Source organism: Bufo gargarizans, chromosome 2 (genome assembly GCF_014858855.1).
Source record: "Bufo gargarizans isolate SCDJY-AF-19 chromosome 2, ASM1485885v1, whole genome shotgun sequence".
In the NCBI taxonomy this organism is placed as follows: domain Eukaryota; kingdom Metazoa; phylum Chordata; class Amphibia; order Anura; family Bufonidae; genus Bufo; species Bufo gargarizans.
The window spans coordinates 151,715,202-151,723,384 of NC_058081.1; the positions used below are offsets into that span (position 1 = coordinate 151,715,202).

Below are 8,183 nucleotides of genomic sequence, written 5' to 3' on the forward strand. Positions count from 1 at the left end.
GAACGGATCTCACAAACGGAAAGCCTAAACACCAGTGTAAAAGTAGCCTAAAAAAGAAAACCTATGACTGAGGTGAAAGAAAACGGCCGTCAAAAAAATGTCCACTTTTAACAGCAGTTTTTTTCATGGATGCCTTTCTGAAAAACAGCCATTTAAAACAATCCCCTTTAAGAGGGTCTGTCTGTCCATGAAAACAGAAAAAAATAGTGTGAACAGTCAGTGTGAACAGAACCATAGACTGAGCGTAGCCTTACAGTTTTTACAATACTGGATCATTTCTATTACTAGAAGACCAATTATTTTAATACAGTAATATTCTGCTAGTCCAGAACTGTATAGCACATTCAGGATGAGACGTGAATGGCCTGAGAAGAGGTAAAAAGGAAGACATCAGACAGAGTTTAGAGCATTTATTGGATGCGGAGCAAGGTTCAGCTGAGTCACCGGTTTTAAGACCACATTCTAAGATTGTTCGTGATTTCCTCGACTTTTTAAAGAAACCAGTCATTAGCAGAATCTGCTCTTGTCTGTAACCCGCTTGTCCTCACCGCCTCCTTCATTTATTGGACAGTGCAGCTAGGCTTTTTTTTCCTGGTAATTTTTACTGCGTTTTTCCCATCTCGAATCTTCTTCACCTCTTCTATGATCTAAGTGAGCAAAGATCACAAGTATGAGAATTTGTTTTACATTGAATGGAACTGATTTTCAATTGTCGAAAACTTTGTGCAACAAAATCTGCCGTGTGAAGGTCCCCTTTGTGTATGGACAACGGAGCGGATTTTCTGCAGCAGATTGACTTGTTTCAGAAGCAAAAATCAATGGCAATTCTGTGGCAAAATCCCCATGTGCTACATGTAGATTTATTGCTGATTTTGCTGTCGATTTGCCGCAGATTTCACCCTATTGCATTGCAAAGTGTGAAAACTATGCTGGAAAGCAGCATCATAAATTAACATGCTGCAGATATAAAATCCATACAGCAGATCACTTTACGTTGCGGATTGATTTCTTAAAACTGAATCCAATTTGCTGGTCCTATGCCACACACGACTCCACAGCGTATTTATCCCGTTTGGAAATACCCTTATAGACGTCATTTCTTTTTAAAAGTACTGCCACGTGTTTACTGTGGATCTAAATCAAAGAGCGTGCTGAAAAAGAATCACCCTTGCATTTAAAATACATCTGCCTGCTAGGCACGTGCCTCAGGGGACAACCATTGCTAGCCAACAACATCATCAACTGAGGATTACGCTGAAGATTTCCAGCTTTATTATTACAGATTTTGTGTGGGTTTCCTCCGGGTTCTCCGGTTTCCTCCAACACTCCAAACACATACTGATAGAGACCTTAGATTGTGAGCCCCATTGGGGACAGCTTGATGTTATTGTCTGTACAGCGCTGTGGAATATGTCAGCACTATATAAGTGCATAAAATAAATAAATAAATTCTATCCATAGGAGTATGTTTTTTCCAACCAAATAATATTGCACAGGAATCTTAGGACTGTATTGTTGGGTCTGTAAATGTACAGAAATGCGATTCCAGGTAAACATTCGAGGCCAGGCTATTGAGCTGGGTTCTATACCGTATGAGCATGCTTGTGTAATTCTATCCTGTGTGACATGTAACTGCTCTCAGGTACCAAGACTTCCTCTTATAACCAATAAAACTACAAAATATCACTTACATCTTTTGGAAATGGAAAGCCTCCACATTCCAGCTTAGAGAAGATCAGCTCATCATTGACTTTTACTTCAAAGCTTCCTGTAGTTAATAAAAGAAAGAATTAATAAACACACAAGCGTTTCCACATATACAAGATTGTGACGGACCGCCTGTTCCCCCGACTGGGTACCTCCGTCAGAAAAGGCGGTCCGTCACACTGATATTCCCATATTAAATATCGGTCTACTCCACAATACATTCATAGACTGAAATTCCATACTGGCGTATACTATGGCAGGAAAGCTCCCAGCACACAAGTTAAACGGAACATAAGCCCTCCTTATACTGATGGAGAGTGTTCTTTGTCCTCCCCTTGGCTGCATCTGCCGGGGTTACACCTACAGACGTGGACAAAATTGTTGGTACCCTTTGGTCAATGAAAGAAAAAGTCACAATGGTCACAGAAATAACTTTAATCTGACAAAAGTAATAATAAATTAAAATTCTATAAATGTTAACCAATGAAAGTCAGACATTGTTTTTCAACCATGCTTCAACAGAATTATGTAAAAAAAAAAACTCATGAAACAGGCATGGACAAAAATGATGGTACCCCTAACTTAATATTTTGTTGCGCAACCTTTTGAGGCAATCACTGCAATCAAACGCTTCCTGTAACTGTCAATGAGACATCTGCACCTCTCAGCAGGTATTTTGGCCCACTCCTCATGAGCAAACTGCTCCAGTTGTGTCCGGTTTGAAGGGTGCCTTTTCCAGACTGCATGTTTCAGCTCCTTCCAAAGATGCTCAATAGGATTGAGGTCAGGGCTCATAGAAGGCCACTTTAGAATAGTCCAATTTTTTCCTCTTAGCCATTCTTGGGTGTTTTTAGCGGTGTGTTTTGGGTCATTGTCCTGTTGCAAGACCCATGACCTGCGACTGAGACCAAGCTTTCTGACACTGGCTAGTACATTTCTCTCTAGAATTCCTTGATAGTCTTGAGATTTCATTGTACCCTGCACAGATTCAAGACACCCTGTGCCAGACGCAGCAAAGCAGCCCCAGAACATAACAGAGCCTCCTCCATGTTTCACAGTAGGGACAGTGTTCTTTTCTTGATATGCTTCATTTTTTCGTCTGTGAACATACAGCTGATGTGCCTTGGCAAAAACTTCGATTTTTGTCTCATCTGTCCACAGGACATTCTCCCAGAAGCTTTGTGGCTTGTCAACATGTAGTTTGGCATATTCCAGTCTTGCTTTTTTATGATTCGTTTTCAACAATGGTGTCCTCCTTGGTCGTCTCCCATGTAGTCCACTTTGGCTCAAACAACGACGGATGGTGCGATCTGACACTGATGTTCCTTGAGCATGAAGTTCACCTTGAATCTCTTTAGAAGTCTTTCTAGGCTCTTTTGTTACCATTCGGATTATCCGTCTCTTAGATTTGTCATCAATTTTCCTCCTGCGGCCACGTCCAGGGAGGTTGGCTACAGTCCCATGGATCTTAAACTTATGAATAATATGTGCAACTGTACTCACAGGAACATCTAGTTGCTTGGAGATGGTCTTATAGCCTTTACCTTTAACATGCTTGTCTATAATTTTCTTTCTGATCTCTTGAGACAGCTCTTTCCTTTGCTTCCTCTGGTCCATGTCGAGTGTGGTACACACCATATCACCAAACAACACAGTGATTACCTGGAGCCATATATATAGGCCCAATGGCTGATTACAAGGTTGTAGACACCTGTGATGCTAATTAGTGGACACACCTTGAATTAACATGTCCCTTTGGTCACATTATGTTCTGTGTTTTCTAGGGGTACCATCATTTTTGTCCATGCCTGTTTCATGAGTTTATTTTTTTACATAATTCTGTTGAAGCATGGTTGAAAAACAATGTCTGACTTTCATTGGTTAACATTTATAGAATTTTAATTTATTATTACTTTTGTCAGATTAAAGTTATTTCTGTGACCATTGTGACTTTTTCTTTCATTGACCAAAGGGTACCAACAATTTTGTCCACGTCTGTATATGTTTGTTACTACATGGAGTACTGTACAGTCATCCACTAAAGCAAAATAAAATGTATGCCATGCAATATGGTATATGTTTTTTTCTTAAACATAGGTGACCGTTGCCACTTGGTGGCATCTCTTCAACTTGTGTGACTGAGGTTTCCATCAGGAAACTCTCTTGATGGAAACCTCAGATGGATACTGTAGATATAGTGTGAATAGAGCTTAGAGTGCGTTAAAGGCCATCAACCCAGAGCATCCATAATGCCAAGCCACCCATATGGAGCTGTTATGGCTACCTATGGTTAATATTTTTGAACCAATGACAACTCCCAGCTGTCTACTTTTTACAGGAAAGAGTTAAAACATTCTAAGGGTCCATTCACAGGGGCAGGTAGTGCACTTGTGAAAATAAGTGTTTCACTGTGAGTTGCTGCACTTTTGTGATTCTGTTATTGCAGAGCATACAAACTTTGAGGGAACGTTCGTAACTGTCCATCATGGTAGCCCAGAGACAATAGCCCGAGTTATAAAATAGAACAGAATACGTATATATAAAACATGATACATATGTTTTGTGGACAAGTTAACATTTTTGTTCAGTCTTATGATCTCACATGGTTCAGCATTCTTCATCATGTGTATTGTAGCCCCCTTCTATGGTGACAGATTTACCTCCATATGGACACGGCAAATTCTTTTATAGAGAAAGACGGAATAATACTCACCAACTCTGCCTACGCCACCACTAATGTCCGCATCAGGTACATGCTCCTTGATTTCCAAGGCAAGCTCCCGATAACGGGGCTCATACCCTCACCTTCCACTATAAAACAACATGAGGGAAAATGAATCAATTAACCTTACAATTGCACATTGTTGATTTAAAGGGGTTCTCCAAGATTTGGGTTGTATAAAATTGAAAAAACAAAACATAAAAAGCCTAATTTTGAAATGCCCTGCTGGTTCCCTCCACTACAATCTCCACTGGTCCTTCAGTGGTCTTGAGCCATTCATCCTTCTGGTGACCACTGCAGCCAGTCACTTGCCTCAGCAGTCATGTGTTGTTCATGCACACGTGACCACTGAGCCCAGTGATTGGCTGCAGCGTTCACGATGGCGATAAATGTGACGTTTTCACTACAGGCCCTGCATGACCAGAGCAGCGGTGCTGGGTTGATAGGACATTTTAAAGGGTTTTCTGACTTCAGCAAAAGCCATTTATCACGTAGAGAAAGTTAATAAAAGGTACTACTAATGTATTGTGATTGTCCATATTTCCTTTGCTGGCTGGATACATTTTTCCATCGCACTATACACAGCTCGTTTCCATGGTTACGACCACCACATGCAGTGCAGATACGAGGTGAATGAATGCTGGTGAGCAGGTTAGTTTCTAGGGAATTTTGACAACAGGGCAAACACTTAAAAAAAATGTGCCGCCCCCCTCCCCCAATATCAAATAACACTGACTTTAAATGTTGCATACACAGCTCGGTAGTCACCACTATACACAGTGTTAGGGCTCATGCACAAGACCGTATGTATTTTGTATCTCGATATGTACTTAGCTATTACCAACCCCCTGAGGAACCCTTAAAGGGGGAAACGCGTCGGGTTATTATATCAATTAACTATGACTAAGGGATAGGTACATTGTTACTTCTTTTTCTATCTGTACTAATTCATCCATTTACTCCCCTCTATGGGGAATTTTCTCTACCTAGGGCTAATTTAGGGTCAGACAGGGCAGGCACGAGGACAGGGATATCCCACCATCAGGGATTGTTCCTGGGCAGAGGCTTAGTTAGGGCGGACATAGGGAGAGTTTCCTTTTCTCCCCTATTTCCGGTCATTTCTCTAGACCTCAGATTCTTGCCTCTGTCATTGCCTTAGTCAATTGCACTTTTATCCTGATATCAACACATTCCATTACTGGGTGTTTCTAGTGGATGCCACACGCCCAGTTGTATTTGGGCTATATCATTGCCCCTGTGTATATTTTTTGTTCGTCTTAAATTATAGGGCGTCCTTTTATCTGATGTAGATTAAAAGTTAAGTCTTAAGGGTCCTTAATTTTCTTTTAATTGTGTTTAGAACAGTACTATCCTTGTCCTTGATGTGGACAATAATAGGACATGTTCTATTATTTGCGGAACGGACATACGGAAAAGGAATTCACAAGGAATAACTTCCAGTTTTTTGTGGACCCATTGTGGACAAAAAAACATGAATAGACACAGAAATAAAATACGTTCGTGTGCATGAGCCCTTAGACTGCTGCTGTTGATAAGCCCCTGGCACTGGCTAGCATTAGGCTACCTGCATATAATGTGGGTAGCATCTGTTTTTTCTCCATGGATTCTTGTGTGGAAAAAACACAGCTTAATACAGTACAAGCAATGTGTACGAGATTAAATACATCTCATTCATGTGCACTTTGCTTCTGGGTCTGTATGTTAGAGGGGCTGAAGAGAGAGAGAGGAGTAATGTGATTTACACAGGGACGATGTTATTTACATGGCGCTGCAGTATATATATATATATCCAACAAAGACCTTGTGACTTGGTAGCTGGGGCGCCTCTTTCTGTACGTGCACCTATGGTGGAGGCAGGTTGCCAATTCACGCCTCGCGATTGACGTCACTGATCACGTGTGGTACTGGTATCCTGGTTACCGGGCATGCGCACTGACAGACCGGGGACGCTGATTTGTATATATAATACAAAGGCTGCCATACACATTAATAAATATATATATACACATACATACACATATATCTGCTATATATAATGTGTATGACAGGCTTATACATATATTATATATGGGTATGTATGCTGCATAGCGGACACATATATATCATAGAGGCGGCCATGTGCAGCACTGTGATACAACATTATAATAATAAACACCACATCTCTTATTGCATTGCCGACTTGTCCCCAAACCTACTGGCTGTAACTAGTGACCCAGGTGCCAGGGGAGCCCAGACAAGACCAGAGTACATCCTAAGAAAGCCTCCCACTACAGACATGCCGCTCCTCCATTCACTAATGGCGGCTCTGGTGGGCAAGTGTTTGTCACGTGACCCACCCAGTGACATCACTAGGGTGTGGGGATAACAGCAGGGCCCGGGAGACTTGAGAACCAGAGCGGGCGCTGTCTGGATGCAAGTGAAAGCAGCCAGCGTCCAGCAACTCCTGCCCTGGTGGATCACAGACTTTAGGATCAAGCCACCGACGCTGATGAGCAGGGGGAGCGCATGCACATTTGCTGACAACAGCGCCCAGCAGCATGATATAGATCTCCATTGCTGGTGCTGCTAATCAGCTATACACGTGGACTGCGCCCCTTCTACTTGCTGGAGCGATGCGTCCCGTGTGGTTTCACCCCTCGCCCAGGTCTAGAGACGGCCCTGCTGGTGAGCATGTGTGCCTCTGTGCCTGTGTGCCAGAAATGCCGGCACTTTTTCCTATAGTGTGCAAGCACGACCACTGATGCCGGATTGCAGGGTGGTTGTAACCATGGAAATGAGCGGTGTATAAAAATGGAAAAATGTATCAAGCAAGCAAAGGAGGCAATATGGAAAATCACAATACATTAGTAAGTGCCTTGTATTCACTTTCTCTACATGATAAATGCTAGTTGCTGAAGTGACACAACCCCTTCATTTTTTCATATCTTACAAAGCCCTTTGCTCCCTACAAAATTTAACAAATTTTACCGGGATTGTTTCCTGTTCATTCAGTTTAAATACTTGAAACACATAAAAAGTTACTATTATTACGGTATCCTTTTTATGTGTAAGACCCTCATGATACTCAGCGCTGTACATTGCATGACCGAAGAAAGGGGCTTATAAAATCCTGCCGCTGGAGCGGATACATGCACCTGACCCCACAGTACACTGAACATTTAACCCCTGGAATCCCTGGTATTTGCTTTGTACCATAAGCACCAGGACAGAGTAGAGGGCTACAATGTTCTCCTCTACAATTGTTGTGTGGACAGCTTATTACATACCCTGTATTGTTCTAAGTAATCTAAAGCAATGAAACGGGCTGAGCGCCAGCAACAATCTAGCAACCTGGCACTGTGCCAGCAGCAGCTTACCAGTATTCTACGTGGATCTTCATTGTTTGTGCCATTCTCCTGCTTTCTGGTGATGCTGAAGGCTGTAGCGCTGGGCTTTAAAGAACCCGATGGGAGTGGTACAGGACAAACCAGCTTTGGAAATCTGCCTAGTCATCCCCCCGGTGTGTTCCATGTCACGTGACCTGTTACATGAAACCAGCAGTACAATGTCCTACCTGCCTACAGAAGCTAGGATCCTGCCTAGAAACTCTTCTATGGCAACGTTCACAACTGTGGGGGAGGTTTCTCAGAACTGATACATATGGTGCTAGGGGCAACTGAGCTAGTTTTTCTTTACACCAGTTTTCATACATGTCACCCTGCTTAGTAAATAGATGCAGCATCAGTGTAAAGCC

The 8,183-nt window shown here is 42.3% G+C and overlaps 1 pseudogene; it reads right to left on the minus strand.

The window, feature by feature from the left end:
- Positions 1–395: 395 nt before the first annotated feature.
- LOC122929628 lies at positions 396–7,962 on the minus strand (annotated as a pseudogene).
- Positions 7,963–8,183: the final 221 nt, after the last annotated feature.